This window comes from Mya arenaria, chromosome 15 (assembly GCF_026914265.1).
Source record: "Mya arenaria isolate MELC-2E11 chromosome 15, ASM2691426v1".
Classification (NCBI taxonomy): domain Eukaryota; kingdom Metazoa; phylum Mollusca; class Bivalvia; order Myida; family Myidae; genus Mya; species Mya arenaria.
The window spans coordinates 53,964,182-53,977,839 of NC_069136.1; the positions used below are offsets into that span (position 1 = coordinate 53,964,182).

At 37.2% G+C, this 13,658-nt stretch overlaps 1 pseudogene; it reads left to right on the top strand.

The window, feature by feature from the left end:
• Positions 1–2,170: 2,170 nt before the first annotated feature.
• Positions 2,171–3,688, top strand: LOC128219484 (uncharacterized; annotated as a pseudogene).
• The last annotated feature ends 9,970 nt before the right edge of the window (positions 3,689–13,658 follow it).

A 13,658-nucleotide genomic window follows, 5' to 3' on the forward strand; every position in this document is an offset into this window, starting at 1 on the left:
AAGATGTTCATGAGGAATGGTGACATGTATGAAGATGTTCATGGGGAATGGTGACATGTATGAAGATGTTCATGAGGAATGGTGACATGTGTGAATATGTTCATGAGGACTGGTGACATGTATGAAGATGTTCATGAGGAATGGTGACATGAATGAAGATGTTCATGGGGAATGGTGACATGTATGAAGATGTTCATGAGGACTGGTGACATGTATGAAGATGTTCATGAGGAATGGTGACATGAATGAAGATGTTCATGGGGAATGGTGACATGTGTGAAGATGTTCATGAGGACTTGTGACATGTATGAAGATGTTCACGAGGACTGGTGACATGTATGATGATGTTCATGAGGAATGGTGACATATGTGAAGATGTTCATGAGGAATGGTGACATGTATGAAGATGTTCATGGGGAATGGTGACATGTATGAAGATGTTCATGAGGAATGGTGACATGTATGATGATGTTCATGAGGACTGGTAACATGTTTGAAGATGTTCATGAGGACTTGTGACATGTATGATGATGTTCATGAGGACATGTGACATATGTGGAGATGTTCATGAGGACTGATGACATGTGTGAAGGTGTTCATGAGGACTAATGACGTATGTGAATATGTTCATGAAGACTGATGACATGTATGAAGATGTTAATGAGGACAGATGACATGTGCGAAGGTGTTCATAGGGACTGGTGACATGTATGAAGATGTTCATGAGGGCTGGTGACATGTATGATGATGTTCATGAGGAATGGTGACATGTATGATGATGTTCATGAGGAATGGTGACATGTGTGAAGATGTTCATGAGGACTTGTGACATGTGTGAAGATGTTCATGAGGACTTGTGACATGTATGATTGTGTTCATGAGGACATGTGACATATGTCGAGATGTTCATGAGGACTGATGACATGTGTGAAGGTGTTCATGAGGACTAATGACATATGTGAATATGTTCATGAAGACTGATGACATGTATGAAGATGTTAATGAGGACAGATGACATGTGCGAAGGTGTTCATAGGGACTGGTGACATGTATGAAAATGTTCATGAGGGCTGGTGACATGTATGAAGATGTTAATGAGGACAAATGATATGTGTGAAGGTGTTCATTAGGACAGATGACATGTATGAAAATGTTCATTAGGACAGATGACATGTATGAAAATGTTCATTAGGACAGATGACATGTATGAAAATGATCATTAGGACAGATGACATGTATGAAAATGTTCATGAGGGCTGATGACATGTATGAAAATGTCCATGAGCACTGAAGACATCAGTCATAGAGTTGTCAAAATACATAAATAGACCGCTTCCCGATAATATTAAAAAAATATACTTAATAAAGATGTAGAGCGGGAGCGGGTATTACCGAACATACTTGTATTTCCGACCACTTTTTTTAAGTTGATCTAATATGCTAATAACAACCAAATATGCTATTGATGACGTAATAATTGTGACATCATATCCTTTTCCGATCGAACAGCCATTTTTAGAAGACGCTAGATTGTAAACTCGCCGATTTTGAAGAATTTAAAGATTTGGGCGATTGGAGGTAAGTGTCTCTTATGAATTTTGTACTTTTAGGCCCATGAGGTCATGAGGACATGTACTACATATCTGTTGGTCATGTTTTAGGTATTACACATTTTTGCCATTAAAATATGTGTGGAAGTAGGGTAGATAACTAAAATCATAAGTGTCAAAGTTAGAAGAAAAGTTATGCGGGTGGTCGGAAGTAGACGCACCGTGTCAAGATTGTTCTTCTATTTCCGACCACATAAAATTCATTCAAGTGTTGTTATATTTCGAAGTATTGCATTCTCTCAATGACGTTAAAGCTATAAAACCATTACTTCAATATGTATTTTAACATACCAATTCATCCATGTTACTGGGCTTTAATCATTGTATTGAGATATGTCCCTCTTTTTTAGAAAATGAGTCGACAAATTGGGCTAAAACGGCAAAAGTACTCCTCAAGTGTTTTGGAGGAAGCGGCTGGTTTGGTGTGGGCAAAGTCAATCAGTTTGAATAAGGCAGCAAAGACATATGGGGTGCCGAAAACAACTCTACAGAATGCTGTTCATTATGGTGGTCATAAGGTTGGTCATGAGGAGTCACGCATTGCTGACTGGGCAGTTAATATGGCCCGTATTGGTTATGGGTGCACACGTCAGGAACTAGCAAACATTGTAAAGAAAATACTTGACGATGATGGGAGGCCTAACCCCTTTAAGGATAACAAGCCCGGTAAGGAGTGGCTGTCAGACTTCTTTAAGAGGCATCCACAATTGTCACTGCGTTCAACAATTCAACTCGGTAAGGAGCGAGCTATCATCACAGTTGAAAAGATAAACAAATGGTTTGAAAATTTTCGAGCATATATCGAATTTGAGCTAGATGATACGGAGCTTCTGTCTGATCCATCACGAATATACAATGCAGATGAAACCGGCGTAAGTCTTTGTATGAAAGGTAGCCAGTTTATTGGATTCAAAGGGGCACCGGTAGTATACCATTATGGGAACTCGGATAAGACTCAGCTATCAGAAATGGCTGCATGTAGAGCAACAGGGCATTATGTACCACCAATGATCATTTTTCCAGGACAACGATTTTCCTACAATCCACTTGAAGGCTTTGAAGAAGCGGCTTTGGGTCGATCAGAGTCAGGCTGGATGGACTCGGAAGTCTTTTGCAATTGGCTCGAGAATGTCTTTATTCCAGCAATTGAACAGCGACACATCAAGAAACCAGTGTTACTGTTAATTGACGGTCATGTCACTCATGTTACAATAGAAGTGTCAGATATTTGTCTACAGAATGGAATGGAGTTGTACTGTTTTCTTGAACATGCGTCCCATGTCCTCCAGCCCCTTGACTTAAGGCTCTTCAGCTCACTTAAGAAGTCATGGAGACAAGCGGTAAGGGACTGGCAGTCAGAAAACGTAGGTATGTACGTGACAAAGCCGACTTTTGCACGTGTGTTCAAGAAAGCTTGGAAATAGAGTACCACAATAGAAGCTGCCATAAAGGGATTTCAAGAAGCTGGATTGTTTCCATTGGATCCTGATGTTGTTGCCAAATCTGTGAAATTGGAACCAAGCAAGATATTTGGCAGTCTTGAAAAATCAATTTCTAATGACACACAACAGAGCACCGTTACTGAGCCTGAATGGTGTACAAATGTTAATACGATGGAAAACGAGCCTGAGTCTACCGTTTTTGAAGAATCTGAAATTCAAACACCTGTTAATGGGGATACAACCATGCCGAAAGAGACAGAGCAGCAGACAGAACAGGCTAATGCAAATGCAAATACGTCTCCATTTTCCAAACACTTGGTTAAGCTGACACCCAAATCATCAGACAGTAAATCTAAAGTAGCAAGGAAGATAAGTATGCCTAAAGCGATCACCAGATTCGCATATAGGAAACTGATGGAGGAGAAAAGGGCACAAAAAGAAGAGGAAAAGCAAGAAAAGGCCAGAAGGAAGGCAGAAAGGATACACACACGTAAGATCAAAGAAAAGGAAAAGGCTAAGAGGAAAGCTGAAGCGAAACATAGGAAGAGGGCCGAAGATAAACAAAAGAAACTGGAAATGCGGGAGAGGTTGCTTAAGTCATTGAGGAGTCAGACGTCGAATCCGACGATGCATTAAATATCGATAGAAATAAGTGCTACGCCTGTGAAAAGGCATATGATACTGATTTTATCGAGTGTGTGCTTTGCTTGCGTAGGTTTCATATTGATTGTGTTGCAGATGATTACTTAAATGTCGACGGACTGCCGTTTGAATGCAAATATTGCTAAGAAAATATATTGTACATGTATTATCATGCATGCAGTTTAATTGTCAAAACACAAAGACTAATTGATTTGTTACATTTTTTAATTGAAAAGAAAACAAGTTTTGTATGCTAGTAAGGAAATAAAGTTGAATGTTTTTCTTTCAGGTCGAAAATGTTATTTTTTAAAAACATGAAAGTGGTCGGAAAAGCACGCACATCTGTTCGGAATTACAATCCTTGTTCGGTAATACCTGCAATACGATATATAGATTCATAATGCACTATCTCCGCCTATTTAAGTTGCATATAGACGGTTTTTACTTTAAAATGTTACTTTAAGCCTAGATAAGACGTTTTCTATTAAAATTTTGCGATATTGCTTGTTTTACCGAACATTACGAATTGGGGCGTTTAAGTGTTCGGTAATACCCGCTCCCGCTCTACATTCAAATTTCAAAATCAACTCTACTACAATAATATTCTGAACAAATATTATGTTACCTCTGGGATTAATAAACGTTTACTTCTTTTTTTCTCGAACTGGTTAACACGACCGGAACTGTGTTTACAAAACATAAAACGCACGTGAGTTTTAGATGAGGCAGACAACAGTTTTCATGGATGTCACCGAAATTGTGTATTTCCTGGTAGCGCTCGTTTCATAATCCATTCCATACATTAATGCTGTTTTGTTGATTTTTTTAAAAAATTACAAAGATTAGAAAATTTAAATAAAGTGACACATAACAATCGGAACCAAGATCATATATTTCATTTGTTCATAGTATTTATTTATGCTTTCTCTATAACCTTACACTTCACGATGCAACTGGACATGTATAGAATTAAAGGGAGAACTCCGAAGAAGAAATATTTTGCATTTAAAACAAGACAGCAAAAGGTTTCTTGTACTAACAAATAAAAGCTCGGCCCTTTTTGGAGTTTTTGCTCATTACTATTTAAATAACAGCAGCCAGCTAAATATCTTCCCGGATATTATCAAATGACATGTAATTTCAGGGGAAAAATACCCGGAAATCGTACTTTAAGGGCTTCTGTGGCCGCGGTCGTGGGAGTTTTTGCCATTTTAAGTATTCGTGATTGCGATTGTCAATATTTTCGACGGAATATTCTTGAGTATCTGATTATGCATAGTTGACATTCATTGCGAACGATAAGGCCTCAGTATTTTTCTTCTGTAATAAATTGAGATGAATGATTTCTACGCATGATTTAAAATGAAATACAGCATGAATAATTAGGAGACATAGCCGGAATGTGAGACTGGGTGTTCTCTGATTATGGACCAAGGGCAATGTCATATTAACATCGGAATATTTATTAATATTATTTGTTTCAATCAGGGCTATTGCTCTCGTTATTCTTGATGATTCAATTCCTTAATGCATTTTCATTGCAAAATATTGTTATGAGATTCAATACGAAATGTCTGATTGCTCATCGGGCTCTGAGCTCCCCGCTCCTGGGGGAAGACATGTTGCATCGATACAAGCTATACCAGGGTGAAGTGCCCCCTCCCCCTCTCCCATTCCTTTTTGATAGGGCCTCCAAAATCCTTCATACCGCATGGGGATCCGGCGGGAACAAACCCTAAAGCAGCCAAGCATTTTACATTTCCTGTAATAGAAAAAAAGTGATGTTCAATGCAGTGTTTTAACAAGATATGTAATGCAACTATGACATGCAACAATGACGCATGCAGACGTATAAATATGTGTATGTACCTCCGTATATCATGTGACAAATTTCAGAATTGACTCATCCTCAAAGGTTGCTATTTTTGAAGTGATTTAAGAACCCGTCTGTTTTTTTACATGATAGTTTCAGGCTTGATCGTCTGCTAGATTTGAGAGGTAAGAGCGAAACGGTTCCAAGAGTCATCCAATGATAACAGACATATGTCCTTTTCGCTTTCATCTGGCGTATTATATACTAGGTGTATGTTTTCTATCAGACGTGCGCATTATTGCACCCTGCACGGGAAACACGAATGACTCAACATGAGAACATCAAAGAACTGCAACGGAGGCAGTGACTAACTCTTAAAGCACACTTTTTTGTCAATTTTATTTGAAACAGTAATGGAAATAAAAACAACTAATTATTCACATCAAATGAAACAACAATGATATCAATTGAAATAAATGCCGCTAGATTTCCGCACCAAATGTGTCAGAATTCCCACAGATCGCAACATGAAGGCATCTTCCCCAGGGGCGAGCGACTATGGAATCTTGGCATGCAGTTTGAATATGACAAATCTCCTTTGAACATGGTCTTAAACATTTCCCACTGGTAGTTAATTTTGTGGTGAACAAATTCGTTTTACACTTTTTTAATCTAATCAAATTTAAAACGTTCCATTTGATATATTACGTTTTCCTTCCAAATGTCGTCTTCCATTTGATTTGCGTTCGGTTAACAAATGAATCTGCGTCCGCTACGAGCTATACAAAAAAAACTAGGAAAAAATCACCTATTCCTTGTAATGAAAGCCTACTATCATCATTGGATTCGTTAGCCACAGGGCAACAATGATTGAAACATTTGTTTGCTGCTAAAGTACATTATAACAGTTCCATTCATCTGCTAGCATTTTAAACTATGGAGGGAAATAATTCAAAGTCGTGTCCTGATTTTGTGATTGAACTCAATACCTGCTCCCCACAGCCACGGCCACTTCGATATTTAAAGGCCTACATGTAACGTTATGTCCTGATTTGGGATTGAACTAAATACCTGCTCACCCACAGCCGGCATGACCTAGTCGTTATTTAGACATCTACATGTAACGTTATGTCAAGATTTGCGGGATAGAACTCAAGACCTATCCCATAGCCGCGACCACCTACATGTAACGTTATGTCCAGATTTGGGATTGAACCTAAGACCTACCCCATAGCCGCGACCACGACGCTATTTAAAGATCCACATGTAACGTTATGTCCAGAGTTGTGGATACGATCATACCGATATTTAAAGATTTACATACAGGAAATAGCGAGTGCCTATAACTTTGCAGGCTCCCGATTCACAGAAGCACTGGTCACAATGTCTCGAAACTTCTTCAGTGCTTATTTAGTAAAGCCAAATTCCTTACTTAATCTTAGTTTTACTAAATGAAAAATTGTTGACCATGGTCATCATAAAGCTAATTTACTTTAAACTCCAAACATTTTCAAGAATGTGAATATTACACAAATTATACCGAAACAAATATAATGGGCTAAGCTTAATCATATTTTAAGGGGCTTAAGATTTTTTAAGAAATTGAAGCCAAGGCTGGTATTCAATATTGGCTTTAATTGGATCTAAGAACTATGTAGCTAACCGGATTACTGATAATTAATAAATTAATAACTGACCAATGCAGTGAATTGAGTCAGTGTTGTATGGCCATAAGATTAACAGCACAGCAGGACGTTCAGATCTTAGAACTGATAGCCAGCAGTAAGCAATCCAGATAAAGATCAATACACAGAAGTTGTGTACTATACACGGATTGGGGGGGGGGGGGGGGGCTCACTTATAGAAGGCTTAAAATTTAAAATAGGCCTTTAAGTTGAATATTGAATATCACCCCTGATCTGGAGTTGTATCTGAGTTTGTAAATGCATCATCGATGTGCAAGCAGTTATAACAAGATATCCACTCTGATGAAAAAAGTCGTCTCTCAGTTTAGTGGTTGACATGACAGGTTGACAGTTTAGACAAAGCATTATTGGCAGATCTCTACTACGATCTCTTAGTGTTTCTGTATTTGCGAAAGGCCAATCCATTCTGGATATTTCTTTGATTTAATTTTTTTCACAATTCATTAAACAATTAACAGGTTCAATCGGCGTGATTTGATTGCTACCAGACCATGATGGCCATGACTAATTTGGTTTCAGAATTAACTGGAAAAGAAGAATAAAGATGTCGGGTGATTCATCCCTTCCGTGTGATCTTAACTATATGTCCTGCAAGTGTGCAATTTAGCCGTTTTATAGTTGCACGTTGGAAACAACCGTCTTATGATGCACGGGTACTTTGGACGTTAATCAAAGCTCGCGTGTTAGTGACAACATACGTTTTTATTACAAAGCTTGTTCTTTAATAATTTTATTATATAAAACCCTCGCTATAAACAATTTTAAGATACATTTGTAACCAAATCCAGGAATTCAAGATTTAATAACATTTGATCTACAATAGCGATGTAAACGCTTTTCGGTAAATGAAAATATTTTTTCCGCATATTCCCGAATTTATTAATGATACTGTATCATGTTTTATTTAGTTTAAACTATATATATTTGTTTAAACGCTTGTGGAGTAAGTTACACCAAATGTGGGAGAGTGTGGTCTGGGTGTGAGGGGAAACTCGGAGTACCCGAAAAAAAAACCCACTTGTCCAAACTCATTCATACGGGAGTCAAACCCAGGTCGCTAAGTGCGCTAACCACTGAGCTTACTGGACCAGAGAGAGAGAGAGAGAGAGAGAGAGAGAGAGAGAGAGGGGGGGGGGGGGGAGAGAGAGAGACGGAGAGGGGGAGAGAGAGAGAGAGCGAGGGAGAGAGGGGGAGATAGAGAGAGAGAGGGGGGGGGGGAGTAGGGTCCTTTAAGGTTTGATGAAATCTCTTGGCATAAGCCATGATAGTAACTATCAAAATATTGTTATGATACAAGTATAAAACTACATTACGAGATGTGCAGATGACTGACAGGTCCCCCCTAAGAGCGACAGTTCTTAAAAATAGCAGTTTCAGTTTTCAGTTTTTAGTGAGAAGGATCGTATCTAATTTGGCCCTGGGATTTTTTAAACCATAAAAAGACGAGAAAATGTTATATTGATCAGACTAAAGAGATCGTGCAACGATTGATTTCGTATTCATTGACTCATGTCTTCTTCGTCAATTCCATCAAATCAAGCTTGTAAATTGCGTGCACTGATTTGCAGTTATTATGCAACTCGATCGATCTAGTCTGCGACTAAGGCCGCGGAGAAGTCAATAGATTCCGTTCTCATGCCATCGGACTATTGATGTTTCAATCTGATTAGCGATCTACCAATTAGTTTTGAACAAAGCAGGTTATAAACCAGCTGCAGGCCACATATATCTCGACCTGCAACAGTACATTGTTGCAAGTCATGACTGTAATCAGGAGATTGCACGAATATAGACACTAGCATTAATCAGCCCATGATGACTTTCATTTTACTTCTTGCGTCAATCAGCTAATCAGCTTGGCTTCAGGAGTAGTCGTACCTACAAGAAATCGTTCCACTACGCAAGCGTACCATAATTAGTTTAAACATATATTTATTCAGTTCAATGCAATACAAAAATAAATGCACAATGTACATATAAGTGTAACAGACTGCACATATTGCTATGTGCACCTGTTGGGGTTCGAACCCACGACCTCTCGCTCTGCAGGCGGACACTCTAATCTCTCCATAGCGAGACAGTATAAGTGCCGCTATATACACATGTTATACCCGGTTACATAAGTAATATATACAATGTTTCTAAAAGGATCCGAGGACAAGCATTTTAAATATTTATATACGTTCCTTTCCATATTAGAGTTGACTGGTTTTAGTTTGCAAAAAGGTTCGGCAATATTGCTCATTTGGTTAGGGACTAGATTTCGTTGAGAAAATACTAGCTAAGAATAATTAAATAAAACATGTTGAATTGATAAAATAAAGTAAAGTTTTAGTCAAGGTTATGCGTATTTAGTGAGTTGGTTTAATGGGTATTAATTAATACCTTTTTTGGAGAACGTATTCCATGTGCATTCCATGATTTAGGTGGAAGGCGTGAAAACTCATTGTTTCGGTCAATGTGTCTACACTATTTGTTCTAACCTATAAGACCATTGGCCACATATAAAAATCCATTTTGGTACGATATAAATTTGGTGACCCAATATAGAAAAATATGGTGTCATATATATAGTTCTGGACCAGGACCAATGGCGTTGCGTCATTTATGTTGGAGGCGTGATATATATATATTGGACGATTTCTCCAAAAATGATACGAATTCGTTGTGATACGACATGGTGTTGGGTACAAGTTCTCTAGTAATTAAAAGCTCATTATGAACCAATATTTGGTCGTGAGTGTTTACTTATTAATTTCAGCGTGATGGTATAGACAGTTATACAATGTACGCTGATGTACGCCATTCCCAAGTCCGCTTCCTGGTAGGAATCAGTGCTAGTGACCATATGGGAGGCCTCGATAACGTACTCTGGTGAGGTTGAGCCCATAACTTCTTGGGTAACAGACGGATACCTTAACCAAGGAGGTTATGCCAGTGTAGACGTTTAATTGACCTCTCAAAAGGGCATTTGACATAGTTCAACTGTCTGCCGATTATCTCGAACTGGCGTGACCTACTAAGAACTCGGTGCAATTTGGGACCGATAATTAAATTAATTAAATTAACTATCAATCTCCCCAGGTGTAAACTTGTCAGAGGAAACGTTTATCTTCCATCAAGCAGATACATGTAGTTACATGCCATATTTCCTAAAGCCGGCTTCGAAGGGAATTTTGCTCAGAAAACTAGGGAATTTTGCGCTCAAGTTTTCACCGATCGTCATTAATCGCCTCGGCACAAGCATTGTCTTTTAGGGCGGCTTCTGTTTTTAAAAGCATTTTTTTAATTTTTAAACTACCATGTTTCAACTGTAAAGCACTTTACTTCAAGTATGTGATGTAAGAACATGTATTGTATAAAAAATAATATAGTTAACATTTGCCCCCAATCACATACACACACATTTCGGGGGAATTTCACCTCCCGTCCCGACGAAAATTTAAGGGACACCCCCTCCCCGGCGCGGGATATGGCATGAATGATGTAGTTAGATTATATATTTGGGGTTTATAAGTATGATTTGTATAGTACATTTATGCAAGCACTGTCTGTGAGTATGATGTTTTATGGTCCCAGGTCTTGTACATCTCAAATGAGCCTCGCACTATACAATATCCAGTCCTTATAAAACTATACAGTTGGCGCCGTTTGACTTGTTACTTTCTTTTCCTTAACCGACATATTTAGTAATGGTTTTGGCACCTGCAACCCAAGTTATTGAGGTTATATACGAGCGCTTTCACGCGTTTGGATTATTTCAATCACGATGATTGCGGGTCACGTGACTGTTTCATACACTGTTGTCAAGGACAACGTTCAATAATAATCATGCGATGTACTTGAAGTGAAAGCGTTGTATTTTCCAAGAACGGATTCGCCCATTCTACTTGTAACTTCTCCTAAGGGGGAGTTAATATGTAGACGAAAACAATGTTAATGTGTATATGGAAACAATGTTAATGTGTAGATGGAAACAATGTTGATATGTAGAAGAACAAAATGTCAATGTGTAGAAGAAAACACTGTTAATGTGTAGAAGATAACACTGTTAATGTGTAGACGAAAACAATGTTAATGTGTAGATGAAAACTATGTAAATGTGTAGAAGAAAATGATGTCAATGTGCCGACGAAAACAAATGTTAATGTGTAGATGAAAATTATGTCAAATTTAAGATGAAAACAATGTTAATGTGTAGACAAAACAATGTTTATGTGCAGATGGAAACAGTGTGAATGTGTAGACAAAGACAATGTTAATGTGCATATAAAAGCAATGTTGATGTGTAGAAGAAAACAATAGTATTGTTTTGACAAAACAAATGTTAATGTGCAGAAGAAAATAATGTTAATGTGCAGAAGAAAATAAAGTTAATGTGCAGAAGAAAATAATGTTAATGTGCAGAAGAAAATAATGTTAATAAAATAATGTTAATGTGCAGAAGAAAATAATGTTAATGTGCAAAAGAAATTAATGTTTATGTGTAGAAGAAAACCATTTTAATGTAAAGAAGAAAACAAGTTTAATGTGTAGAAGAAAATAATGTTAATGCATTAAACAAAAGCATATTTATGTGAAGACGAAAACTATTTTAATGTGAAGAAAAAAACACAATTTTAATGTGTAGAAGGAAAAATAATGTAATTGTGCAAAAGAAAACACCGTAAAACATGGTACAAGTTGAGCTTTTAGAACTTAATGCTAGTTGGTTACGCAACCACATATGCATATATCACAACCATCAATCCTCGCATTTTTTTAGAAGTTAGTCCCAAACACACACTCAGGCTTTGATAAATTGGTTTCTGTTATATTCACTGCATCATGTAAACATTTTTATTTGTATTACATGCAATATTGGGCCGATTATCCAGAACATTGTTCACAATGTGATTAATGATATCATTGTAAACTTTTAAATATGAAATACTTGATAATGTGCTCATAGAAATAATTAATACAAAAAAGCTTAAACAGTTGTTTCAATTACTGCAGATAATTAGTGTATCCATTAAACCTCCAGAGCAATAAATAATTGAAAGTTTTCCATGATGACGTTAACAACATTGTCAACTTTAACACAGTTCTGAAAAATTGGCCCATTGTATACTTTGTTTGTATGAATATGGGTAATAAAACACACACACAAAAAAAAACACAAAAAAACAACAACAACAAAAACTTAATGCATTTTGCTGTAATGTGTTTCCCTCTCTGAATGTGAAGGGTTGTATCTTCGTCAGTCAAGAGAAACTTTCAAGGTTAAAAACCTCAAAATGCATTCAAAATACATATTCTTTGCGCATAAAACACATATTTGCTGTCTAGAAAGCCAGTAAAAATATCATCCATCATCTTAAATGCTTGAAAACTATAACAGACGTCCTAATGTTCATTTATTTTGCAAGTATTGTAATTACAGCTACGAAAAGACCCATAAACACAATTTACATTGGCTTGTAACAATTTCCCAAACATCTGCAGTACTTGACATGCAATTACTAGAACTATAAACAAAATATACAAATTGGCCTATACCAGACAAGTAGGAATCACTGGAAAATTGGCGACCCAAGTTTTTTCACTCAAATTTGAATAATTATTCACTGAAGCAACATCGTCGAAATGTCTGGGAATTGCAATTTCTCGGCAAATAAGTTGTAGAATGTTTAACTAGAATGAAAAAGATGGTCTCCAGTACCAGATTGTGGTTAAGAGTTCCAAAGTGAATTTTCTAGCAATTGGTTACTATTTTCTTTCACGTGAATGATTAAAATCATCCCTTACAAATTGTTGGTAGAATCCCACATTCCGAGCAGCATTACTAGCAATGGGTTTCTTTTTTCTTTAAATGGAACCCCTATACACTATTGTTAAGAATTCCACAGTCAAAGCAGCATTACTAGCAATGGGTTACTATTTCCTTTCACTGAAACCCCTATAGACTATTGTTAAGAATTCCACAGTCAAAGCAGCATTACTAGCAATGGGTTTCTTTTTTCTTTAAATGGAACCCCTATACACTATTGTTAAGAATTCCACAGTCAAAGCAGCATTACTAGCAATGGGTTACTATTTCCTTTCACTGAAACCCCTATAGACTATTGTTAAGAATTCCACAGTCAAAGCAGCATTACTAGCAATGGGTTTCTTTTTTCTTTAAATGGAACCCCTATACACTATTGTTAAGAATTCCACAGTCAAAGCAGCATTACTAGCAATGGGTTACTATTTCCTTTCACTGAAACCCCTATAGACTATTGTTAAGAATTCCAAAGTGAAAGCAGCATTACTAGCAATGGGTTACTATTTCCTTTCACTGAAACCCCTATAGACTATTGTTAAGAATTCCACAGTCAAAGCAGCATTACTAGCAATAGGTTACTATTTCCTTTCACTGAAACCCTTATAGACTATTGTTAAGAATTCCACAGTCAAAGCA